This window comes from Hippopotamus amphibius, chromosome 1 (genome assembly GCF_030028045.1).
Source record: "Hippopotamus amphibius kiboko isolate mHipAmp2 chromosome 1, mHipAmp2.hap2, whole genome shotgun sequence".
Classification (NCBI taxonomy): Eukaryota; Metazoa; Chordata; class Mammalia; order Artiodactyla; family Hippopotamidae; genus Hippopotamus; species Hippopotamus amphibius.
Genome location: NC_080186.1, coordinates 31,741,185 through 31,753,899, shown reverse-complemented (window position 1 = coordinate 31,753,899; position 12,715 = coordinate 31,741,185).

The following is a 12,715-nucleotide window of genomic DNA, read 5'->3' as shown; positions in this document are numbered from 1 at the left end:
CACCTAACAGTTGCTATGCTAAGTGCAGGGGATAAAAAAAGTGGAAATGAGCAGACTCTACAAATCTGCTGTCTTAGTCAGCTTGGCTGCCCTAACAAAATAGTGCAGACCGGGTGGCTTAAGTGGCAGAAATTTACTTCTCACAGTTCTGGAGGCTGCAAGTCCAGGGTTAAGCTCCCACCGGCCAATTCAGTTCCTCATGAAAGCTCTCTTACTGGCTTTTAGACAACCACCTTCTCTGTGTTCTCTTCTTCTGTGTTCTCACACAGCCTTTCTTCTGTGTGTACATTTTGTGGGGAAGCGGGGGAGAAAGGGAGAGAGAGAGAGAGACATAGCTCTTCCTTTTCTTTCTCTCTCTCTCTCTCTCTCTCTCTGTGTGTGTGTGTGTGTGTGTGTGTGTGCATGTCCATGCAGCTTGCAGGGACCAGGGACTGAACCCAGGACCCCTGCAGTGAAAGTGCAGAGTCCTAACCACTGGACCACCAGGGAATTCCCTCTCTCTTCCTTTTCTAAGTTCACCAGAACTACCAAAGGGTTAGGGTCCCACCCTTACAACTTTATTTAATCTTAATTGCCTTCTAAAGACCCTATCTCCAAATACAGTCACATTGGGCATTAGGACTTCTACTTGTGCATTTTGTGGTGACAAAATTCAGCCCAAAGCTCCTGCCCTCATGGAGATTATAGGCTCATGAAGATTGACAACTTAACAATATAAACAAGTAAACAAAAAAGTAATTACAAGTCCTATTAAAAAGTAAACAGGGTGCTGTGATAGAGAAGAGTAGGGAGGGAGAACCTAATTTCTTCAGGGAGATAAGATCTCTCTGAGGATATGACATTTAGGTCTGGACCTGAAGGATTAGAAATAGCCATTCAACAAGCAGGAGAAGGATGTTCCAGGAAAAGACACCCACAAGTGCAAAGGCCCTGAGGCAGGAAAGACCTTAGTATGCTAGGGGAACTGAAAGCACAATTTTGGCTTTTAAAAGATCACTCTCATTTCTATGTGGAGAATAGACAGTATAGGAACAAAAGTATAGGAAGGCAAACCAATTCAAAGGCTATTGCCATTATCCATGTAAGAGATGATGCTGGTTGGAATTAGAATAGCAAAAGCAGAGATGGAGAGAAAATGATTGATTCCACTGTATATCAATTGAAGCTAGACTTGATAGGATTTGTTGATTGATTAGAGTTTGGAGGTGTTAGAAGGAAGTGAAGACAATGATTCCTAGGTGGCTGGCCTGAGCCACCAGATAAAAAGTGGTGCCGTGTATTAATATGGGGATGTCTCTGAGAGGCATGGATGTGGCAAGGTTAATCAGGAGTTCTGATATGGATGTGTTTGATTGGAGATTCCTACTAGATATCTAACTGAAGAGCCTGCAAAAGGGGCCTAAGTAATGCCAGTGAGTTGCAGAAGCCAATGAGGAAAGGAAAGTTTTTCAAGGAGGAGTTTATTCAGCTGCATTGAAAGTTGTTGAAGAGATTAATTGGGACAAGAATATAAAATTTGCTATTGGATTTGGTAGAGTGCAGGGCTTTTGTACCCTGAACTGCCTTTAGATAGGAGATGAACACTTTCCATTTGCATGGGGGCAGAAGAGATGGATCCAGACATGAGTGGTTTGTAAACTCGGTGATAGAAAGACGACAATGTTCCTCTTTTGTTCTAACAAAATGCCGGTATAATGACCTCATGAGTTGTGACCATTAGTCAAAAAAGGCATATGAGATCATTAAAATGACATCAAACACATTTTAAGTAATACGAGCTACATGACCAACCTGTGACTATAAACAGGGCTTATGTAACAGTTGTGATGGTGAGAAAAACTACTATGGATGTTCCCAATACCACATCTTACCAGCTGAACATCTCCAGTCATTCAGAACTTCAATAAATGATGGGAAATGGTTATTAGTTAGGGTGAGTAATGTTAGCTGCTGGAACAAACATCTCCAAATGTAAATGGCTGAACTTAATAGAAAGATATTTCTCATTCATGTCACCATCCGATGCAAGATGGTAAGGGCTTTGCTCTATACAGTCATTCAGAGACCCAGATTTCTCCCATCTTGGGGTTCTGCCTTCTTCTAGGTCCTTGAAGTCCTCTCCATTCAGCTGATAGATGGAGAAGAGAAAGGATCATGCCTGGGAGGTCTGTATGAGGAATCGAGGCATATCACTTCCAGCTTTCAGTCACATGTCCACACCCCAACAGCCCCGGCTGAGGTCCCCATCAATACCAGCATCAAGCACCCAACATGTGTGTGAAGATGCCTCCAGACGACTTTAGCCCTCAGCTGTCAAATTTTCCCTATTGAGGCCCCAGACAGGGAAGAACAGACATGCTGCCCCCCACTCTGCCGTGAATGAACCCCTACAATCGCATAAACTCTAATCCCTTAATAAATACCTTTTTCTATATTATTCATGGTGTTTCTATTTGTATGATCCAACTATGATCAATACAACTCTGGATTTTAACAGAACATAACTGCTATTCTGAATGGTACAAATGCCATACTAGTTAGGTTCTGTATCTTTTAAGAAAACAAAACCCTGCGGACTTACTACTTATACAAGTGTTAGAACACACCCACTATAAAACCAAAGTAAAGGGTAAACTATTCAAAAGCACTAACAAGTGAGTAATTTGAGGATAAAGAAAAACTGATGATTACTCTAAAGCACGGAGCAGAGTTGTTCCTAAAGAATGAGCAGTGTGGCGTGTGCTGTGGGCAGGGATGTGGGCGACAGCAGGATGCCATCCGTGTTTCTCAGAAGTGGCTATTTTAGGAGGCCCGTTTATCAATGTTCGTGAAGGTATCCAATGAATGGGTGAGCTTACATTATAACATATTTATAAATAATTACTTGTACTATTTATTGCAGTCGCTACTTACCATTTGATTGGTATCTTAGCATTTCAATATTTCATCCACTGTCACAGGCTTCACAGTGCATAGCTGCCCAGCAGCCCCATTAGTGCCTGCCATTGTGGGGGTGCAGGGCAGCGCAATTTAGTTAGAGGTCTCCCCACTTGCAAATTCTTTTTCGTTTTTTCTTTTTCTTTTTTTCCTTTCTTTTTTCCTTTTTTTTTTTTTCCTTGGCTGTGTTGGGTCTTTGTTGTTGCCTGCTGGCTCTCTCTAGTTGTGGTGAGTGGGGCTATTCTTTGTTGCGGTGCAAGGGCTTCTCATTGTGGTGGCTTCTCTTGTTGCAGAGCATGTGCTCTAGGTGTGCCAGCTTCAGTAGTTGCAGCACGCAGCCTCAGTAGTTGTGGCATGCCGGCCCTAGGGTGTGAGGGCTTAGTTGCTCCTCGGCATGTGGGATCTTCCTGGACCAGGGATCGAACCCATGTCCCCAGCATCAGCAGACAGATTCTTATCCACTGTGCCACCAGGGAAGTCATTTGTTCTTTTTTAAAAAACTAATAAATTTATTTATTTATTTTTGGCTGCATTTGGGTCTTCGTTGCTTCGAGCAGGCTTTCTTTAGCTGTTGCGAGTAGGGGCTACTCTTCCTTGCGGTGCGAGGGCTTCTTATTTTGGTGGCTTCACTTGTTGTGGAGCATGGGTAGTTCCCTGTGCTATACGGTAGGACCTTGTTGTTTATCCACTGTATATATAATAGTTTGCCCCTGCTAATCGCAAACTCCCAATCCATCCCTCCCCTTCCCCCTCCCCCTTGGCAACCACAAGTCTGTTCTCTATGTCTGTGAGTCTGTTTCTGTTTCATGGATAGGTTCACTTCTGTCATATTTTAGGTTCCACATATACGTGATATTATATGGTATTTGTCTCTCACTTTCTGACTTACTTCACTTAGTATGATAATCTCTAGGTCCATCCATGTTGCGGCAAATGGCATTATTTCATTCTTTTTTATGGTTGAGTAGTATTGCATTATATATACATATACATATATACACATACCACATCTTCTTTATCCATTCATCTGTTGATGAACATTTAGGTTGTTTCCATGTCTTGACTATTGTAAAGAGTACTGCTAAGAATGTGGGGGTGCATGTATCTTTTCAAATTATAGTTTTGTCTGGGTATATGCCTAGGAGTGGGATTGCAGGATCACATGGCAACTGTATTTTTAGTTTTTTGAGGAAACTTCATACCATTTTCCATAGTGGCTGCACCAATTTACATTCCCACCAACAGTGTAGGAGGGTCCTGGGACCATGATTAATTCTGCTTCTGCGAGGACACCGAGCATCCGTGAAGCCCCCGCAGGGAGTGTAGGGCAGATTTGGGATTCCATTCAGACCTGTCCTGAAGCCTGCTTTTTCCCTTCCTACATGCTCACCCAAGAGCAGGAGCTGGAACTCGGATCCAGAAGTGACCCTGAAACTCAGTCTAGCTACCTGGGGTCTACCAGGAAGAGGGGAATGAGCTTCGCACTTCCCTCTCCATGGGCTGGCTCCCCACAGGCTTCCCCACTCGCCCCTGGCACCCTAATGCACAGGCACCTTCCCTGCACCCAGCATCCAGATGCCCCCAATATCCTGAATGGGGAGCCAGGCTCCCGATCACCTTCCACGTTCTAGGTGTGGGAGGTCATGGGAGCAGGTCTGCAGACTCTTCTCCCGACAGCTCTTATCTGCTCACCCCTCTCCATCAGGTGCTAGCACTTCCGGTCCAGACCTACATCCGCTTAACCACTCCAGCTCTCAGGCCCGCAGCCCACTCTACACCTCGGAGCCCAAATAATCCTGAAAAGTGGGATCCAGGCTGTTCATGTTACCCACCCCCAGCCACATGGCAGTCTGATGGCACTTGAGATAAAATCCAAACTCTTGGCCACAGTCTTCTCTCAGCAAACTCACTTCTCTCCAGCCATAAAAGTCTCCTCTGAGCTTATGTGAGAAGCCACTCTTCCTCACCTCAGGGTCTCTGCCCATGTAGTCCCTCTGCCTGGCACCCTCTTCCTCTTCTCTCACCCAGCTGGCCACTTCCAGTCCTTTAGATGCCATCTTCGTGGAGGTGCTTCCCCACACCTCCAGTCTGGCCCCGAATTCCGCACCCCCTTACTCAGTCGAGCACCCTGTCATTTCCCTCACAGCATATTGTGACGACAATGTGTAATTACATAATTATTGGTTTCCTTTACGTCTGTTTGACTGTAGACTCTGTGAGAGGGGTTGCCATGTGGGTCTTTATGATGGTTAATTTCATGTGTCGACTTGACTGGGCCATGGGGGTGTGTCTGTGAGGGTGTTTCAGGATGAGGCTAGCATTTGACTCAGTGGACTCAGTAAAGCAGATTGCCTTTCCCAATGTGGTGGGCCTCATCCAATCCACTGAGGCTTGAAAAGAACAAAAGCTGAGGGAGAATTTGCTCTCTCTCCTGACTATCTCTGAGCTGGGACATTGGTCTGCTTCTGCCTTCAGACTCAGACTAGGGCTGGGACGTACACCGTAGGCTCTTTTGGGTCCCTAGCTTACTGGTTGAAGATCTTGGGATTTCTCAGCCTTCATAGTTGTGGGAGCCATTCATTCTCTCTTTCTTTAGATAGACAGATAGATAGATGATAGATAGATAGATAGATAGATAGATAGATAGATAGATAGATAGATAGATAGATGATAGATAGATAGATACATGCTTTTAGTTCTGTCTCTCTCAAGAACCCTGACTAATACAGTCTGGTTTACATTTGTATCCCCAGAGCTTAGCACTTAGTGTGAGTACATTTAATCTAAAACTATGTATTAAATGAATGAATAAATGATGCAAATTAAGAGAAGAATGACACAGGACTCTCATGAAAAAGGAGGCCCAGGGTGGTGAAGGTACAGGAGCTGAGCCTTCCTCATCCAGCCCCTCACTGAGCAGATGACCTGCTTCACAAAGACTGGAGGCCTGTGTGAGGGGAGGAAGTCTCTCGACTTACATGCCTGCCCCCAATTTTTCCAGTGTTTGTCCTAACGTCCCTTCCCATCACCTCAAAGGAGAAGGTGTCCCCATTTCTCTTTTCCAGATTATTCCACCAAACTTGGACCTCCAAACCTTCCTTCCACCTCTTCCCATCCTCCTTCTCTGCACCAAGCCCTGCCCCCCCCCCCAACATCTCTGTCCTCTAGAAGCATCTGAAGTCAGTGAGCACTGTCCAGTGGCCCTCTTTTGTTGCCACTTGTCATTCTCTGGCTCTATCTCTGGCCCTTTCCTAAGCACTTTAAGATGCATTGTTGCAGACCCACAGACATAAAAAACAAACTTATGGTTACCAAAGGGGACAGAGAGTGAGGGGAGGGACAAATTAGGAGTATGGGATTAACACATATACACCCCTATATACAAAATAAACAAGGATTTACTGTATAGCACAGGGAACTATATACACTATCTTGTAATAATCTATAATGGAAAAGAATCTGAAAAAAATTTATATATAATGTATAACTGAATCACTTTGCTGTATAACTAAAATTGACACATTACTGTAAATCAATTATACTTTAACTTTTTTTAAAAAAGAAGCATTGTTACATTTAATCTTCACAACAACCTTGTAAGGTAGGTTCTAGTTATCTCAGTTTTACAAATAAGGAAACCAGAGAGGTTAAGTGACCTGCACAAGGTCACACAGTGAGTGATGTGAATGATGTAGCTGTGATTGAAACAGAGGCCCCAACTTTCCATCTCAGCATCTCCTTGTGTGCCCTCCCTGCCCTTGCTAGAATAAATACTTCAAGGAAGAGCCACCCACTTTCCCCTCAAAGACCTCCAGAACCTTTGGGACCACTCACTGACCCCTTCAAAGTGAGCCCAGAGTGCCCTCTGCTGGCACTGCTTCTCATTGCACCTCCTGTCTGACCTCACATGGCCTGCATTAGTTGAGAGTTGTTTGGCTGCAAGCCCTAGAAAGGAGCTCTGGCTAACTTAAGGGGAAAAGGGCAGAAGGTGGGCGGGAGAGGCAAGCAGAGGATGAACATTACAAGGGTCAAGGGGTAGTGCATGGATTCCAAGACAGGGCTGAACTGCTAGATGAACATTAGAAGGGTCAAGGGATAGCGCATGGATTCCAAGACAGGGCTGAACCACCAGATGAACATTAAAAGGGTCAAGGGATAGCGCATGGATTCCAAGACAGGGTTGAACCGCCAGATGAATGTTAGAAGGGTCAAAGGATAGCTCATGGAGTCCAAGACGGGGTTGAACGGCCAAGAAATTGCCAAAGTAGGGCAGACTTAGAGACACCCCACCCTCACCCCCCAAACCCAGCAAGAGCTTACAGGGCTTTTTCCCTAGAGCACCACTATCAATGGGCTTCTGGCCCATTGACTGTGAGATTTTTGTGCCTCTCCATTCAAAATTCAAAATTCCCGGAAATGTCATCTGATCAGCCCAACTTGAGACAGGTGTTATTTCCACAAGTAGAGACTGATGTCATGGGGCCACATGGCAGCTCACCTCCTCTAATGGCCAGGCTGGCCCCTGCATGCCTTGATCTGTTCTGGTATTCCCAAAGGCTCTTAGAAGTCTTAAGAGGCAGCCAGGCATGCTAGGATGTGTGTGTGTGTGTGTGTGTGTGGCCAAAGGACAGGGCCTGCCCTGGGCTCAGTGGCTGAGCATCCCCTGGCCAGGGAGAAGGAGGTGTGCCAGAGATGGGCAATGGCAGACAGGAGAAGGTCAGCACCTGGATGAAAGGAGTAGATTCCTTTCACCTCCCCACCCATCCCAAAGCACCCCTGAGCTCACCATTTCCATCACTTTTAATGACTGAATTAACTCCAATTAAAATTTCAGCTTCACATTTGACTCAAAGCTCTTTTCCAGCCCCCACTCCATGAAGGGCATACAAAGCTCCAGCTGCTGAGAGCAGAGAAGGAGTTCTGACACACCGACCCCCCGTCCTGTGATTGCTTCTCTGGTGTGCATTTCAGGGAGGAGGGAGAAAGGGAAAAACAGGTTTCTCCGGTGACTGCCCACGGTGAGTGGGGGCAGGCCTCTTCCTGTGGGGCATAACCGCTCTTCCCCTGCACAAGTAACCGCACAGCAGTTGCTGCGCTTTCAGTGTCCGACACCAGGGGTGATGCTCCAAACATTTAACGAGCACAATAGCACAGGCACCAACCCATCAGGACAGTTACAGCCCAGTTGCTGGTCCTGAAAACTCCCTGCTATGGCAGCCCAGAGGCAGAGGAGCAGGGGTGTTTCCACTTGGCGGTTCAAAAATCCAAGGAGTCCTGGGGGCGGGGGTGGGGTGGCAGGGGGTGGCAGGTGGCACTCGGGGAAGTGGGTATTTACCAACTAATGTGGAAATATTTCAATATTTTAACGATTGGTATGTTGTTCTGGCGTTGAGAAATGGGATATTTCCTGCCATATCAGTAAACAGGATGTCACAGTCATCAGCGATTGCAGCCCTCCAACGTGAGCTGGTGAGCCCGGAGGAAATAGGAAGGAAAGAATACCTGCCATCTAGCAGCCATCAGACTGCAGCCACTCCCTACAGTGAGCCCTGAGGAAACTCCAGATGTGAAAACACAGGATAGTGGCCCCAGATAGCTGAGGTACATATCAAAGGGAAGGTTTCAGTGAGCTCAGACTCTTGCATTCTTGCATCTTCCCATGCGTAGAAACGGGATAAATTCCTTAACTTGGGGGGATATCTGGTTTTCTTTAATTAACAATAATCTTTTTTTTTTTTTTTTGCTATTTTACTTATATTCCGGTTATCTTTAAAAAAATTTTTTTTTATTGTGGTAAAAGTCACATAATATAACTCATACTCTTTTAAACAGATTTAACTGTGCAGTTCAGTGGCAATAAGAACATTCACATCGTTGTGCAGCTCTCACCAGCATCCATCTCCCAAATTTTTCACCTTCCGAAACTGAAACTCTGTCCCCATTAAACACTAACTCCCCGTTCCCACTTCCCATCCTCCCCACCCTCCAGCCCCTGGTATCTACCAATGTACTTTCTGACTCTATGAGTTTGACTATTCTAGGTACCTTGTATAAGTGGAATCAAACAGTATTTGTCTGCATCCAATGTACATTGGAATGCATTTTTAAGGTTAATTTAATATATGTCCTGCAAATAGATTGTACCTTCTTTTTTTTCTCCTGCCATATACAGTAGGCCTTCACTAACCATCTACTTCACATGTAGTAGTGTACATACGTCAATCTCAATCTCCCAATCTATCCCACCCACCCCCTCCCTCTTGTTGTCTATATGTTTGTTCTCTAGGCTGTGTCTCTCTTCCTGCTTTGCAAATAGCTTCATTTGTACAATTTTTCTAAATTCCACATATGTGTGTTAATATATATTTGTTTTTCTCTTCCTGACTTACTTCATTTTTTATGACAGTCTCTAGTTCCATCCACACCTCTGCAAATGGCACAATTTCATTCCTTTTTATGGCTGAGTAATATTCCACTGTATATATGTACCACATCTTCTTTATCCATTCCTTTATCCATCCAAATGTTGATGGACATTTAGGTTGCTTCCATGTCCTGGCTATTGTAAATAGTGCTGCAATGAATATTAGAGGGCATGTATCTTTTGGAATTATGGTTTTCTCTGGGTATATGCCCATGAGTGGGGTTGCTGGGTCATATGGTAGTTCTATTTTTAGTTTTTTAAGGAACCTCCATGCTGTTCTCCATAGTGGCTGTATCAATTTACATTCCAACCAATAGTGTAAGAGGGTTCCCTTCTCTCCACACCTTCTCCAGCATTTATTATTTGTAGATTTTTTGATGATGGCCATTCTGACTGGTGTGAGGTGGTACCTCATAGTAGTTTTGATTTGCATTTCTCTAATAATTAGTGATGTTGAGCATCTGGAAAAGATGCTTGATACAATTTCAATTTTCTTAAATTTCCTGAGGTTTGATTTGTGATCCAAGATGTGATCTATCCTGAAGGATGTTCCATGTGCACTTGAGAAGAAAGTATATACTGCTGTTTTTTGGATGGAATGGCCTATAAATATCAATTAAGTCTATCTGGTCTAATGGGTCATTTAAAGCTTATGTTTCCTTATTAATTTTCTGTCTGGATGATCTGTCCATTGGTGTAAGTGGGGTGTTCAATCCCCCACTATTATTGTGTTACTGTCAATTTCCCCTTTAATGGCTGTTAGCATTTGCCTTATGTATTGAGGTGCTCCTATGTTGGGTGCACAAATATTTATAATTGTTATATCTTCTTCTTGAATTGATCCCTTAATGATTATGTAGTGTCCTTCCTTGTCTCTTAAAGTCTATTTTGTCTGATATGAGTATTGCTACTCCAGCTTTCTTTTGATTTCCATTTGCATCCCCTCACTTTCTTTTTCCATCCCCTCACTTTCAGTCTCTGTGTGTCCCTGGGTCTGAAGTGGGTCTCTTATAGACAACATATATATGGGTCTTGTTTTTATATCCATTCAGCCAGTCTGTTTCTTTTGGTTGGAGGATTTAATCCATTTACATTTAAGGTAATTATTGATATGTATGTTCCTATTACCATTTTCTTAATTGTTTTGGGTTTGTTTTTGTAGGTCTTTTTCTTCTCTTGTGTTTCCTGCCTAGAGAAGTTCCTTTAGCATTTATTGTAAAGCTGGTTTGGTGGTGCTGAATTCTCTTAGCTTTTGTTTGTCTGCAATCTTTTGATTTCTCTACTGAATTTGAATAATATCCTTGCTGGGTAGAGTAATCTTGGTTGTTGGTTTTTCCATGTCGTCACTTTAAATATATTCTGCCACTCTCTTTTGACCTGCAGAGTTTCTGCTAAAAATCAGCTGATAACCTTATGAGGACTCATGTTATTTATTGCTTTTCCCTTGCTGCTTTTAATATTTCTTCTTTGAATTTAATTTTTGTTAGTTTAATTAATATGTGTCTTGGTGTGTTTCTCCTTGGGTTTATCCTGTGTGGGACTCTGCACTTCCTGGACTTGCATTTTCTTTCCCATATTAGGGAAGTTTTCTATTATAATCTCTTCAAATATTTTATCAGATCCTTTCTCTTTCTCTTCTTCTTCTGGGACCCCTATAATTCAAATGTTGGTGCATTTAATGTTGTCCCAGAGGTCTCTGAAACTGTCCTCATTTCTTTTCATTCTTTTTTCTTTATTCTTCTCCTCAGCAGTTATTTCCACCATTCTATCTTCCAACTCACTTATTCATTCTTCCGCCTCTGTTATTCTGCTATGATTCCTTCTAGTGTATTTTTCATTTCGGCTATTACGTTGTTTATCACTGTTTGTTTGTTCTTTAGTTCCTCTAGGTCCTTGTTAAACATTTCTCCTATTTTCTTGATCCATGCCTCCATTCTATTCCTGAGATCTTGGATAATCTTTACTATCATTACTCTGAATTCTTTTTCAGGTAGACTGCCTATGTCCTCTTCATTTACTTGGCCTTGTAGGTTTTTCACCTTGCTCCTTCATCTGTAACATATTTCTCTATTATCTCATTTTTGTTGATGGGTAGAGCTGTGTTCTTGTCTTGCTGGTTATTTGGTCTGAGACGTCCAACACTGGAGTTTGCAGGCAGTTGGGTGGAGCTGGGTCTTGGTGCCAACATGAGGTACTCCAGGAGAACTCATGCCAATTAATATTCCCTGGGACCTGTTCTCTGTTAGCCCAGCAGCTTGGACTTGACGCTCCCACCACAGGGGCTCAGGCCCGACTCCTGGCCTGGGAACCAAGACCCTGCAAGCTGTGCAGTGCAACAAAAACAAAAAACCAAAAACAAAAGAAAAACACCAAAAAAAAAAAAAGAAAAACAGACAACAAGCAGAAAAGAGCAGAACAATAAAAAAGAATAAAAAATAAAATACAATTTGAAAAATAAAAAATACATTAGAAAAAAATGAAACAACACAACAAAATATAACAGCAGAAAAAAATTGAAAAAAGTGGAAAAAAATTAAAATAAATAAAAAATTTTAAAAATTAAAATTCCCTGGTGCCTCTGCTATTAGTGTCCTTGACCTCACGGTGAGCTATATGCTACATCCAAACCCTGCCTCCCAAGGAGGGCCTCCAAGACCTCTAGGTAGGTCTCTGAACCTGCTGTGTCAGCCCCACCTTTGCGTGTGTTCATTTCCCCAGTGTCTGCCCCTGAAGCTGGCCCAGAGCACACGTGCCTGCTCAGGCCAGCTGCAGCACAGGCTTCCACAGTCATGTTCGCAGGGACCCGCACAGCCAGAGGAGGCTTTGGAGGGGGGCAGCCCTCAGCCCGCCTGGACCCATGCCACCTGTGGAGGATTTGGTGGGGCAGTGCTCAGGTCCACTGGGATGCACGCTGCCAGGGGAGGCCTTGGTTGGGGTGGGGCTGAGGTCCAGGACCCACACAGCCGGAGAGGATTTGACAGGGGCATGCAACAATAATCTTTTGATGTTCCCAACTACCTGCCCTTTGTTGCAAAACTCCTATATATCCTAGCTCCCCCCTTGCCTCCTCAGAGCAGTTCTCTCAGGGCTACTTGAGATGCTGCCTCCCAGGCTTGAAGTCCTAAAAATTCCCACTGAATTGTCAGCACAAGTTCATGTGCCCAACGCACAGTGCGGACAAACTGAAACATCAGAGTTTGGAGCAGAGAAAGATTATTGCAGGGCAATTTATTGCAGGGTGTCTCATGCCCTAAAAAGACCTGGGGTCCCTGAAGGGCTTTGGCAAAGCATATTTAAAAGCCAGGTTGGGCTGGGGTGGGGGGTCAGAGGGTATGTGATCAGCTTGTGCACAGT